This window comes from Lynx rufus, unplaced genomic scaffold, assembly GCF_022079265.1.
Source record: "Lynx rufus isolate CCGP_SWC_20201006 ecotype Redwood Valley unplaced genomic scaffold, mLynRuf1.p SCAF_8, whole genome shotgun sequence".
NCBI classification, from domain to species: Eukaryota; Metazoa; Chordata; class Mammalia; order Carnivora; family Felidae; genus Lynx; species Lynx rufus.
In genome coordinates, this window is record NW_025814896.1 from 135065800 (window position 1) to 135080087 (window position 14288).

Below are 14288 nucleotides of genomic sequence, written 5' to 3' on the forward strand. Positions count from 1 at the left end.
AAGCCTGGCCTCAGTTTCTACCTCCTAGACAACCTGAGCTAAGTAAAGCCTCGAGGTAGCCATCTGGGGCCGGGTTTCCTCAGTCTGCAGACGTGTCCCCTTCAGACGGCTGCCCCCGGCCTTCTGCTCCAGCTTTCATGTCCCTTTGTAAAGTTTCTTCTGTTCCAGCTTCTCCGGAGGAAAAAACAAGACAAACCAAAAATGAATCATAGAGCGATAGGCACTTGGCTGGAAATCCCGACTCACAAGCTTGACCGGAGGGGTCACCGTATCACGGCACTTGGGAAAGTGACCACTGCAGTCAGACTGTCTGTGCTTGTATCACAGCACTTACTGTGTGGCCTCGGGAAGGTTACTCGGCCTCTCTGGACCTCAGCATCAGCTTTTGCAAGATGAGGATAATGCCAACATGTATGCCGCAGGACTGTTGAACAGATTAAACGAAATAATGAAAAAAAAAAAGAAAAAAACATGGTAGTTAACATTATGAGCTACCCTCTTGGTCAAGTCTTAGCCTCGTTGACTTGACGGCTCTTCAAATATTTGATAGTTGTTACCATTTGTTGAGTGTTTTCCTCACACCCAGAACTTCACCCAAACCTCTTTGCTTAACCGTTTGGCATTTTGTAGTGAGGAAACTGAGGCTTAAGATGAGCCGGAGGGCAAACGTGTTGAGTCACAAGTTGTGCTCAGGTCCGTCTGATGCCACAGCCTCTATTCTTTCCTGTACACGGCACTGAAGAACCTTCCCATTCTTCCCTTAGGCCCAAGGTGCCTGCCCTTTCCTTTCTCCACAAGCCTTCCAGGCTGGCCTTGGGGCGCAAGGGGGAAAGGGCGGGTGTTAAGCCACAGTGAATGGGCTCCACCAGGAGGGGAAGGTATGAGGGCTGGAAGCTGCCAAGAAGCAAGCTCATGGCAGGTGTTACCATGTACAGCAGGCCTTTCCTAATGAGCAAAACAAGAAGAGAAAACTGACAGACAGAATTTGGCTCCGTTTGAAGGTGTGAAGAGAACAGCCCAGTTCTGAGAGACATTTCCATGGAGCGCAAGACCCAGGAGGCCTGGCTCTCCCGATGCCGGGAGGGCTGCGGTCACTGCCCAGCTTGGAGAGCAGCCGAGGCCCTGCCCTGAGGTCGGGCTGACGGACTTGTCTGCAGTGCCTCTCTCTCTCTTTAAGGTTTATTTATTTATTTATTTTGAGAGAGAGAGAGAGACAGAGACAGAGACAGAGAGAGACAGTGTGTGTGCAAGCAGGGGAGGGGCAGAGAAAGGGAGAGAGAATCCCAGGAAGGCTCTACACCATCAGCACAGAGTCCAACGCGGGGCTCCGGAACTCACGAACTGTGAGATCACGACCTGAGCCAAAACCAAGAGTCGGAGTTTGACTGAGCCAGCCAGGTGTCCCTGCAGTGCCTCTCTTGAGGACACAGACACGTCTCCCCTCTGGGAGTCCGTGTCCCCTGAGGTTGGACGGTGAGGGGCCATGAGAAGGGCAGCCCTGAGAGAGTCTGGCTGACACCTGCTGACAGGTATGACTGGGGTGGTCAAGCCCCGCCATTCGCCGAGAGAAACACCGTTCTGTCACCAAGCAGTAGAAGCATGACTGTCATTAGTCTTTCTTTTCGAATTGATGCAAAAGGTGACTTCTTCCACCCTCTCACACGTGTGGTCACCTGGGGTGAGATGCAAGGACAGCGTGAGGTTGCGGCCGCCGTTGTTAGCTCCTTTGGGACGGCACTGGTCGGGTCCTTCCACTGCTCAGTGGTGGCAGCCATCAGGGGGCATCAGGGCACTCCCGACAGTTGGGGTTATGACGCCTTTGATTTTTAGAGCACTTGGCCGTCATTAACTAAATGCCCACCCCTGATTACCGCCAGGCCGAGCTTGGCCGAGGTCTGCAAACGTAGCATGGAGTCCATGCCGTCTCCTCTCCCAGCTGCGAGGAACCTGCTTTCACTGGCAGCGATGATAACATCTCGGGCTTGACCTAGTTTTTTATTTTTAAACTTCACCGGCGTTGTTTGTCTAACTCAGCCTTTCAATAGCTGTCTGAGATTTGGCCTCTTATGAAACGGCCATAACAAAAAGAGACCTTTCAGGCAGCCGTGGGGGAGAGGGGTGCTTTAAGGACCAGGAAATGGGAAGACAAAACCCTGGGTGATTTTCAGGTATTACAAAGGGCCTTCTGATTTGTATTTTAGAGGAAATGTGGAAGGTCTGTATTAGCATAAGTGATACCATAATGCTAAGTAAAGTGCAGATGAAATTCCCCCTTGTAATTTACCAGCTTCCTTCTGGTATTCGTGGCTTTCAGAAGTAACATCAGCTGGGTTCATCTCCAGAAAATTCCTCCTTGGGATTGCTGATCTTCCGTTATTGGGAAGTGTGGTGGGTTTTTGTTTTGTTTTGTTTTGTTTTGTTTTTTTCTCTCTTTCATTAAAGAAAGTGTGCTTTGGCCCAAAGGAGAAATGTTTTGAAGTTAGATCTGGATTTGGATTTTGGTTCCGATATTTGGTGACCTGGCAAAGTGCATTTCTGATCTTCCACTTCCTCATCTGTAAAAGGGGGATCGAAGTGAAGATCTCAAGGGGTCGTCAAGATCGGAGGTAACGTGCATGGAAAAGAGCAGAGAGAGGAGTTTCAATTAGTGCGCGTTCGCTGAGACAGAACGGCTGGCGGGCGGGAAGAGTACGAGCACAAGTCACCAGGTCGTGAAAGTACCGAGGCTGTTCCGTCAACGCGAGGTGCTTCTGTATTTTTCATGAAGAGTGAAGGAACAAACACGGGCAGCATCTGTCAGTGATGAACCAAATCACCGGTGGGAGAAACAAGATAAAAGCCTTGTAGGGCCCTGTGCTGCCTGCTGGCTCTTGGTTCAAAGAGAAGGAGCACCTGATAATTCCTTAGGAGACTGTCCCTCCACGGCAAGGACAGCATGCCGGAGCGGACTTGATCACTTAGGGACTCTGGACGGGTAAATAAATCTCTACTTCCTGCATCTTCCAACCCAGATGTGAGACACCCACTTGTTTGTTTTTATTAAGCTGATTGTGTTTACCTTCTGAAACTTCTCCTCAAGGCAAAGCAAGGGGCTGGGAGTAGAAAAGTATGGGTGTTAGCTTTGCGCGGTGGCAGTATCGTAGCCAATGAGGTTTATCCGAGGCGCGATTATTGCTAATAGAAAATATGGATGTCATTCTAGGCTGTTCCCAAGTGCATCCCTTCAGCTGCTGGATTTATGCTCCCTCACGTGTAGGTGAGGGTTTGGAAAGGGGGGTGCCTTGGGGGCTGTCCTGCTCTGGGAGTCTGGGGCCCCTACTAAATGGGGAGTGGCCATCTGGGCCACGTTCTACTCATGCTGGGGCACATCCCATTGGCAGAACAAGCACCTGGCCAATCCCATCGTACGCAGGGTAGGAAAGCATGCTTTCTTCCAAGGGCATGGGGGAGTGACTATTTGCTAAGCTATAATTCAATTTGTCACTGCCAGTCTGAAGGCAAAGAATTTAATTAAACAAATTCTCGAGCTCTCCATCAGCTTTGTGTCTCTCCAGTTCTTATATAAAACATTCCAGGGAGCTTAGCTCTTCATCAGTGGAAACTGTCTAGTCATGCCCTGATCAGAATTCAAGGCCAAGCAGGGACCATTATTTGAGCTGTAGATTTAGCTGTTTGGTATTCACACATCCCTAATGATCTTGGAAAGTATAATGTTTTCTAACAGCTGTAAAGACAAGAGATTCTAACATGATCAACTATACATAATATCCATGGAATTACATTGAGTAATGTAATGATGTGTTATGCTGTAATTAACACATTATGAATACCTAATTTGAAAGGTTAATGAAATTGACAAACATACGAACACTGTGGGTATCATCAATAACACTTAATGACAAATCTCTTGTTTTCATTTACGGAATCAAATAAAATGGGAAGATTCCACCACTACAACTGCATTTTTTTTTTTGGTCATAAATTAAAAAGAGTCTGCACGATATATTTTGTTTTAATTTGGAGTGTAGGTTTACAGAGTATTTTATACTGCAGATCTATGTGTAAATGATATTTAACACAACAAGCTCATAATTATTTTAAATGATCATTTTGTAGTTTTTCTGCAAAGGGTTATACTTACTAAGGGGGAATATTTTTTAGTTAGACAGATCAAAGGAAGTGCCAGGACCAAGGGCAACTGCCATGGGAAAGCCATCCTCAAAGCTGTGTTCCTGCAGGAGGACCTTCCCATCTGGGCTAAAGATATACAGTTTGTCATCTTAAAATCGGGAAGAATGATGTAAGAACAAAATTTTGTTTCTCTTCAGATCCCTGGGTGAACTTTCAGTTTAACTGATAGGTTTTAAAGCCATGGAATCTACATCGATAAGCTAATTAATGTCAATAAAACTCAAACAAATAGAAGGGGCCCACTTTATTTTCATTTCTGATATAAAAGTCCTAAAAGAATGGATATCATCCATGTTAATGTTTTCATAGAAAGAAAAATTTTGTTCTTTTTTTTAAATTTTATTTTTATTTTTTAATTTACATCCAAGTTAGTTAGCATCTACTGCAACAATGATTTCGGGAATAGATTCCTTAGTGCTCCTTACCCATTTAGCCCATCCTCCCTTCCACAACCCCTCCAGCAACCCTCTGTTTGTTCTCCATATTGAAGAGTCTCTTCTGTTTTGTCCCCCTCCCTGTTTTTATATTATTTTTGCTTCCCTTACCTTATGTTCATCTGTTTTGTCTCTTAAAGTCCTCATAGGAGTGAAGTCGTAGATATTTGTCTTTCTCTGAGTGACTAATTTCACTTAGCATAATACCCTCCAGTTCCATCCACGTAGTTGCAAATGGCAAGATTCCATTCTTTTTGACTGCTGAGTAATACTCCATTGTGTATATATATATATATATATATATATATATACACATACCATATCTTCTTTATCCATTCATCCATCGATGGACATCTGGGCTCTTTCCATACTTTGTCTATTGTTGATAGTGCTGCTATAAATATTGGGGTGCATGTGTCCCTTCTAAACAGCACACCTGTATCTCTTGGATGAATGCCTAGTAGTGCAATTGCTGGGTCGTAGGGTAGTTCTATTCTTAGTTTTTTGAGAAAAATTTTGTCCTTGAGTTCTTACCTCTACATCAATAATGCCAATACTAATACTAATACCACAGTATTGATAAGAGTAATGATAAGAAGGATGACTTCACATTACACAAAACACCTTAAATGCATAATTGGTTGGACCCTTTTAGAAAGCCAGTAAAATTATTGAGAAAATGCTGTAACTCCATTTTGTTAACGTTGAAATGAAATCTGGAGAGCTTAAATGACTTGCCCAAAGTATAATGGTTAAGACATGACAGGCTGTGACCTGCTAATTCTGTGCTTTTCCCGCTAAGCTTCACGTTTCCATCTCTAGGCTTCCAGAAGCCATGGTTTTCTGTTAGCCATTTGTAGTTACACATTATTTTTGTTTTAAGTGATTAGTTTTCTGATTGTCAAAGTAACAAGTGGCCATTGTAGAAAATTTGAAAATATAGTGGAATATAAGGAAAAAATAGTAACCACCCTACTCCTGGAATCCAGCCCTGCAAAACTAACACATATTAACTGTTTCGTGTGTGTGTGTGTGTGTGTGTGTGTGTGTGTGAACTCCATCCTTCTTTGTCCTAGGTTTTTTTCAGATGGTTGGATGTGACCAATCAGGATTTTGGAGGACACCAGGTCACAAAGCTGACCCAGTCCTGAGCCTCATGGAATCACAGAATCTGGAGGTCAGACAAAATGTAGGAATTGCTTTTGCAACATCTCAGGAAAACGGGCTTCCCACTCCCATTTGACAGCCTCAGTTATTGTCAGGCTTACTGCTCATGTGTCGCTGTCCCCTGATGGTATCTCAGGCTGTCCCAAGGCTGCTTTCTGGGTGGGGAGGGCTTCTTGGAGAGTGCTGAGAAGTTGGAATGTTCCCTCTTCATTCCTCAGACTCTCCAAGTCCACTTCACAACCAATTTCAAGTCACTTAACCTCTCTGAGCCTCACTATCTTCGTCTGTCACATGGTGATAGAAGCATGGGATCAACACCTTGAATGGTGCCCAACCAGCGTTCATCCTCCATTAAGTGTGAATCCCTGAGATTGGTATTATTGTCACGACCACTGCCTCTGCCTACCTCATTGGCTGTAGGCATGGACTGGGTCCACTAGTACTCACTTGTTCCCCAGACACTGTGCACCTGTATGTCTCCCCCTGATTCCTGTACCTTCCTCCCTAGGGGAGGCTCTGGAATATCCTCCTTCCTAACCTGGTTCCCACACCATGCCCCCTCCCACCCTCTCTGAGAACTCTGATTCACTGGAAGGAACTCAGCTCCAACCCACTTGCCTTGCCTGGGACACCCGGCCTCAGTGTGGGAGCCCAACGACTGGGGTGTGGGTGGGGGTCCAGCCTTTTTTTTTTTTCACTTTTGGAGTATTTACTTAACAACCATGAGCCTCAGTGTTCTCACTCTTAAACCAAAGGGAATGTGCTGTGAATATGAATTGAGGCGAGCCACTGAAGGTGTGTTCAGGTAACACATGTGCTTGAGGTATTGGCCATCTCCTCCTTCACACGCATTTTCTCTCTTGGTCCTCACTGCCACTCGGGAAGCAGGTGTCGCTACAGGTAAAAACACTGAGCTCTGTGGGAGAAGTGACAGGCTCAAGGCCACCCAGATCCTCTGACTGGGCTCAGAGGGGAATCTAGGACTCCAGATCCTACGTGTTATCTACCATAATGTGCAAACGTACTGTGACTGATCTAGTAGCTTTTCAAACTTTTTTGAATTAAATCAAATACAGCAGCAGAATACTATGATATTCTGATCTCGTATTTAAGTAATTTATTTGCATTTTATGCTGGGTTTTGATGCAGGGCCGGGAAATCAACAAAACTTTTATTTTAAAGGGGAAAAAACTAGATGGATAGAGAAATTGCCTTCTCATAGCTGAGTACCAAAGGGAGTGTCCCAGGCTGCTTATTTTTTGGAGATTGAGACCCCAAATGTCACAACACTGGCATTCAAAAGCCCAAAAGGTGAAGCAGCTTCTTCTGGATATTTGTGATGTTTCCTGTCACCAGAGTCTGTGCCTGGGATAACAGCAATACATCCATGCGCTTTACTCTGCACAGAACATTTTTTTCAGCCTTGCTCGTTGGTAGATGTAAGCCAGCCAGTAACCCCGTGGGGTGTGTGTGTGTGTGCGCGTGTGTGTGTGTGCGCGCGCGCGCGAGCTCACGCGTTGCATACTGCCCCCATCCCCTCGGGGATCTCCCTGGCAGCCCACGGGGGCTGTCCCCCTACCCCAGATTTCGTCTTGCAGCTTGCCCTTCTGAAATTGCTTCAGGTATGATTCTATCTCGAAGACTGAAGATCGGACTTGAAAAGGAGCCAGCTCTCATAGTGTCATTCCTGACAGATTTCTTAATTAATCTGCTCAGATTGTCAATAGTGTAATTCACTGTTGATTTAGAAACTAGTTATATGAGCACTGCTTAGTGCCATTGTGGGAAAACATCTGAATAATTCAGCTAATAGATGGGAAACTCACCCAGATTGCTGGGGCACAGGGAGCAAAGAGCTAACTCGCATGAGATGAGCTCGAGCAGGGTGATTCCAGCAAATTCCAGGGAGCGGGGAGAGGTTGTCATATTATTGGGGGCAGCAGCTGCCTGGTTTAATTATTGTCATTTCGGTTTTTGGAAAAAGGAACGTGGGCCTGGTATTCTCACAGGCAGAGGCCATTAGCACACTCTTGAAAAATATTGCAGAATTTCAGTGTAAAATGTGTGATCTAGTTGATTACTAACTCAGAGCTACTCAGCGTGTTAGTGGGTCTCATTCTTGCGATGCCATATTATTTTTATATGATTCTTATTCAACATAGGTGAGTTTAGTGATATGTACCATCCAAGGAATATAAAAATGACTTCCTTTTCTTCTGGGAGATTCGTAATTATTTGGGGGTTTCCTAGAATTGAATAGATGTCTCCTGAGATTGGGGTCATCACCCATTTTACACCAAAACTTGGAGCTGTGTTGAAAATGAAGTTTATAGGTTGGTGAGTCTGCTTATGTGAAGAGTCTTACGTAAACATAAAAACTCAATCACTTTTAGTTATATACTTAACATTTTGTTTTTATTGAAAATCGTAAAATTATATGAAGTTGAGCTGTTATACTAAATTTTTTTGCCATGGTGGTTAGAGTTTTAACAACCCTTAAGTGCAGATGAGTTAGTGGCTAAATGTAAATGTTAATCAGAATCATGGTGCTTTTGATAGGAAATGTTAATTCAGTTCCATTTATCTGCAGCGTCTCACGCTTGTCTTCTATTTTCTATCTCCCTTTCTCCCCCCCAACATCCTCGCATGCATGAGAGCTCATGTGCACACACACGTGCACACACACAAACATACATGCACACACAGTACAACACATACACACGTGCACGCACCCACGTGTGCACACACATGCACATGCACGCACACTCTTGTCTGTCACCTCTCTTCCAGCTTTCTGTGGTGAGGTCTTCAGAAAAAGGGAAAGAGTAAACAGCACCCAGGGCTGATAGCCTGACACGGACGGACTTCTAGCAGGTGACAGGCAATTCTGCACGGGGTTCTGTGGCCTTGGATTTGAATGCAGGCAGGACTGATTTTTAAATCCTAAACTACACGGGGAGCCTTAGGGGACACGATTGCCTTTTGGGGGGGTAGTGAACAGAAATGCAGCAAACGGTCCTTGAATGCATCTTGGTTGTCTGGAGAGGACATGGGTAAAGTAGGGCGTGGGTTAGAATCCGGCTTGGCTGGAGAGAACACGCCAAGTCACAGTGGACCACACGGAGATAGGGACTCTCTGTCGCCCAGGAAGTCTGGTGTGTGCAGCCGGGGGCTGGGGCGGCCACTCCACCTCACCAGGGACCCAGGCTCCTTCTGTCCTGCTGTTCCACCATCCTGGTCAGCGCACGATTTGCTCAAATCCCATGGTTCATTCATGGTCAAGATACGTGTGGGCGTTGGCACTATCACACCCGCATCTCAGAGAGAAGGAAAGAGGCAGAGGACAAGGGGCACCGCTGCCCTCCCTTCTGCTTTTATTAAGCAGCTGTTCTGGAATCGCTCCTTCCTTCGCCTCCACGCATTTCATCTTGCACATCCTTGGCCGGAGCCCAGAGGGCCACACCTAGCTGCAGGGAGGCTGGGCAACGTGGTCTTTTCAGCTGGACACAAATAACACTGATGTTGTGTTACGGGAGAAGAGGGGACCGGGTATTCGATGGTAGCCTGAAGGCCACTTCCTACAAACAGTAGACGCTTTACAACAAGCAGTTGTTACAGCTCTAATGAAACCACAAATAAGTGCTTCCTATTTTTACCGAGTGCCTGGGTATTTTGAATGGAGAAGATGATTTGAAAGGATGATTGTTTCACGAGAGCCCGAGACAACAGCACTGATCATGGCTTTCTGTCACTTGTGCTGTCTACAACCCCAGCTCCGGTCAGGAAGTCGAGGGGCTGATAGATGCTGTCAGTATGGAAAGAATGGGTGACAGGTTCCTGAGTTTTCTAATAGCATTTGGAGAACGGTATGCCTTTTGTTAAAAAAAAAAACAAAAAAAAGTATTGTTATTTATGTGTGTAACACCAGCCTTGTCTGATCGGGTATTCCCTGGGAATCTAATTTGTAAATAATTACTTGACAGAATGGAACTGGCTGGAAAAGTCTGAATATGCGGAGGCATATTAGAGGCAAGTTAGGAAAGCCAACCTCAGGGCCCAGACACAGCGGACGCACTTAGCCAGTCATTAGCTGAGGTGCTGGGAGCAGCTGGTCTACCTGGGATCCTGACGGAACGCCTGTCCCCAAAGAATGGATACGGGGACAGCCGGGTTTTTCTCCCTGTGCGGAGTGGGAGGGCGGTGTTCGGGGGCAAGGAGGTGCTAGGGACTGAGGATTGGTGTCCCTGCCAGATTCTCGTGTGGAAGCCCGATTCCCAGTGTGGTTGCATTTGGTGATGGGCCTCCGAGGAGGTAACCAAGGTTAATTGAAGTCATGAGGGTGGGGCCGTGATCTGATAGAATCAGTGTCCTTGTGAGAAAAGGAGGATATGCCAGGGCCTTCTGTGGGTGGAAGCACCTGGGAGAGGTCACGTGAGGATAGCGAGAAGGTGGCTGTCTAGCGAGAGAGACAGGGAGAGGGTTCTCGCCAGCGTCCATCCCGCTGGACCATAGTCTTGGACTTCCGCTTCCCGAACTGTGAGATAATAAATGCCCCTGGTTTGAGCTGGCCTGGCTGTGCTGTTTTGTTACAGCAACACAGACGCGCTAATACGGGGCGAAGAAATGGATGTGGGTGCCTCGGAAAGAATGTCAAAGCCAGATCCTGACAGTCTTGACTGGTCCCGTGGCTGTCCCGATGCTTCTGTTTTCACCACTGACGGGGCGCCAGCCTGGGCCTCCTCACTCGATTTACTCTCTGCGGTGAACACCCAGCCTTCCCCTCTCCTACTGATTCATTCTTCAGGTCATTCGTTTTAGCAGAGTGAGCACCTAGCAAGTCCCAACAGCCACGGGAAGAGGAAGGAGCCCGAGCCCTCGTGGTGACCCAGGGGGCGAACGCAGACAGCGGGGCCAGTATTCATTACCTCTTCGGTGCCCTTCCTGCCGGCAGGGTCTACGGCAAATGCTCAGTAGTGCTGAATTGTAGGAGGCTCGCACTAAGCCTGCGAGGGAGGGGCTGGTTTCACCCTACTTTGCAGGAAAGAAAGAGGCCCTGAAGGTGAAGTGACCTCTCCATGGACAAACTGGACCTCTCCAGCTGGTAAAACTGCTAAGTGGCAGAGCCTGGGGTCACAGCCAGACAGTGGGGACCAGAGCCCCACAGTCAACTCTGCGGTCAGACCAAATTGTTCCAACCCAACTTGGTAGTGCTTCCATGGCTCGGGACCCTCTCAGGGGTGGCGGGCCAGGGAGAGTCTTCCCAGAAAGTCATGTCCGAGTGGGGATCTGGAGGACAGTGTAACTGGGTGTGAAGAATGAGAGAGAGGCTGCAGGCAGCAGGGGCAGGGGAACAGGGGAGCCACGGGGTGAGCTGGGAGCGTAGGATGCCCGAGGAGGTGAGGGTGGCAGGGACACGGGAGAGGGGGAAGGGGTCTGCATCACGGAGGAAAGTGAAAACCATAGAGAACCATCAAAGAGTTTTTATCAGGGGGATGACAGGGTCACACTGCATTTTAGAAAGATTCCCATGGCTACACTGTGGGCGATGGGTGGGTAAAGTGGGAGAGGCAGGAGCTACTTTGGGGGCGGGGAGAAGGATGGTATAATACCCAGGATGCCTGAGCAGCTTGCAAGGTTGTAGAGGGAAGTGAAGGGATCACCCTGTGGTGAGCAGAAGGACTGACTGGTTTTCTGGAATTTGGGGAGCTGGTTATTAAACACGGACGGCCGTTCTTAAAAATTAAGCTGTAACAGGGTGCCTGGGTGGCTCAGTCAGTTAAGCTTCTGACTTGATTTCGTCTCGGGTCATGATCTTGTGGTTCAGGAGTTCGAGCCCCACGTCGGGCTCTGCATTGACAGTGTAGAACCTCCTTGGGATTCTCTCTCTCTGCCCCTTCCTTGCTCTCTCTCTCTCTCTCAAAATAAATAAACTTCAAAAAAGTTAAGCTGTAACAATGTATAGTTACATAAACTAGAGTAAAAACAAAGATGAATATTGAGATTCCTTACTTCCTGATTATCTTACTGTTACCCCTTCATTGTAATCTATTCTGTTGAAGGCACTTACGTCCATTGCCCACGTCTGGTGGACACAAGGGTGTGCTGTTGTGAGTGGTGTCACATCTGTAACTTGGGACCGCCTCTGATTCGGTGGGAGTATTTACACCAAGGAAATCGGCAAACGTTACAGATGAGGTTTGGTCTCTTCAGCACGCTGTGGATGGGTCACCATCCTCCAGAGATAGAGCCTGGAAGAAACCTCTGCCTGCCTCCAGGGTCCACCCGCAAGCCTTCGCCAGCCTTCTCTTCTGGAGCCTCCTGATGAGCTTGGCACACCCTCCCCAAACATTAACCTCTGGTAACCTGCTGGTGTCTGCTCTTATGGTCATTCTCCAAGCATCTTGATTCTTCTGTCGGCAGAGCTCAGCACAGAGTAGAGCTCACTCTGCGCTCGTGGGGTGAACCCACCCGTGAGCGGGTGAGTAAATACGACTTCAGTTTTCTACATGGGTGTCTCTTTGGCCTTTGGGGTGGGCCGTACCTCACTAAAGGGCACAACACTAAGGTTATGATAACCCCCAAACTGCTTTTGGCCTCAAAAACAGCCCGAAGCTGAAGGGACATTTCACACAAATGTGAGTCGCGCTTGATGTTGAAGTGTTTGCTGAGAAACTACTTGAAAGAGGCCACTTTTGGAAGAAACTACTTCCAAGGCGACTTGACAGTCCACCGAGCTGAGAAAATGTGCCCAGGGAGCCAGGACCCACACATCAAAGGGATTCGGAAGGACAATTTGCAAGGAGAGCCACACGTCCGGATCACCTTGGGGAAAGCGGTCTTTGTCACTGATCCGAATCAAGGGCAGGAGGGCACAAGGACATCGGATTTGTTTGAAGAGAACAGCATCCTGTTAGTCTTGGAAAAGAATGACATGAAGCCACCAAAACACCACTTCCTCCCCTCCCCCAGGCCCGCTCGTCACCCGGTGAGGCTCCATACATCAAAGACTCTCTGAGCCCTGTGTCTGCCTTGTGTGTCACCCTAGTTAACGATTTGAAGGCAAATGCTCAGAACGCTGATGTGAGGGGGTAGAAAGAGCTCCCTGCCCCTCCCGTGTGGTTCTACCGTGTCCCCCTCCTCTGGGGCTCACTCCTCCAGGCCTTGGCAATTTTTCTAGGTCCCAAGAGGCGGTGGACCCAAGCTCATGGGTTAACTCCACCAACCCCTGTAGGAGCCTGGGTAAATGACTTGAGTTTTTTGCCCCATCTGTAGAATTCGACTGTTACTTTGGCCTGTGTTACACCCCCCCACCCACCCCCTACATGGCTACAGAGAGGTCCGGGGAAGTGATCTGTCATAGACTGCACGGAGCTGCAAGCTGCTGTTCTTAGCTTTGTCAATGCCATCACTAGTGTCTGGGTCCCCTCTTATTTGACATGAGAAACCTAAGGCCCGGAGATGTGAAGTGACTCGATGAGGTCCCTGCCAGGGCCTTACACGGGGGTCTGGGAGTGGGTCCCGTGCCTCCTCTGTTAACAAATGCATTCCACTCTCGGTGCCCTTTCTTGTCAACTCTTACTTATCAGCCTCACAGCAGGTGAAGTCATCCAATAACAGAAAGCCACTGCCCATTTTGCTATGAATTTCTACCCAGGGAATGCGGACACACCCATACATCCCCGACCTACACCTCGCGCCACTCGGTTTTAGGATTAGTAGAAATACATACGCTCTTTTTTTTTTAATTTATTTGAGAGAGAGAGAGAGAGATTGTGAGTGGGGGAGAGGGACAGAGGGGAGAGACAGAATCTCAAGCAGACTCCATGTTCAGCATGAACCTGATGTGGGGCTCTGTCCCACAACACTGGGATCATGACCTGAGCCAAAATCAAGAGTCGTATGCTCAACCTACTGAGCCACCCAGGTGCCCCCAAATACATACTCCTTAACGGAGCCACATGAACTTGGGGGTGGTGGTGCATGCTCTCGCTCTCCTGGTTTGATACACTATAAAATTGGATTTTGCAAATTCTATTCCTTCTGTACGTTGTGCCCTCAGGACCATAGCTCTCTGGATAACCTGGCCTTACACAGACCTCAGCCACCCCCCAAGATGGTCAATGTCCATCCACTTCTAGCCCTTTCCCCGGGGAAGCATATCATTCCCGTGTTCTACCTTCCAAAGCATCTCCTTGGGACCAGTGGTGCCCACATCAGCACTTGCTGCGTTCACTTGCATGCTGAGTGGTTTTACAAGCGGGACAATGAACTAGACATAGAGCTGATGACTGCAGTATACTCCAGTGAGTGCCCGGAGGGGCAGCAAAGCCTTTCAATGGAGGGCAAAGCCTGGGAACATCCTGTCTCCCACCAGCACCACCCTGAGTGTTCCACTGTCCCTTTGGCCCAATAACAGAGTTGGTCCTTAGTAAATATTTATTGAGTGAATGCATTCCTGAGTCATCCCTGCCTTGCCAGGTTTGCTCATTCATTCAC

General features: G+C 47.8%; 1 pseudogene; it reads left to right on the top strand.

Annotated features, from left to right (window-relative positions):
* Window positions 1–3117: 3117 nt before the first annotated feature.
* On the top strand, window positions 3118–3283 carry LOC124504516 (uncharacterized; annotated as a pseudogene).
* The last annotated feature ends 11005 nt before the right edge of the window (window positions 3284–14288 follow it).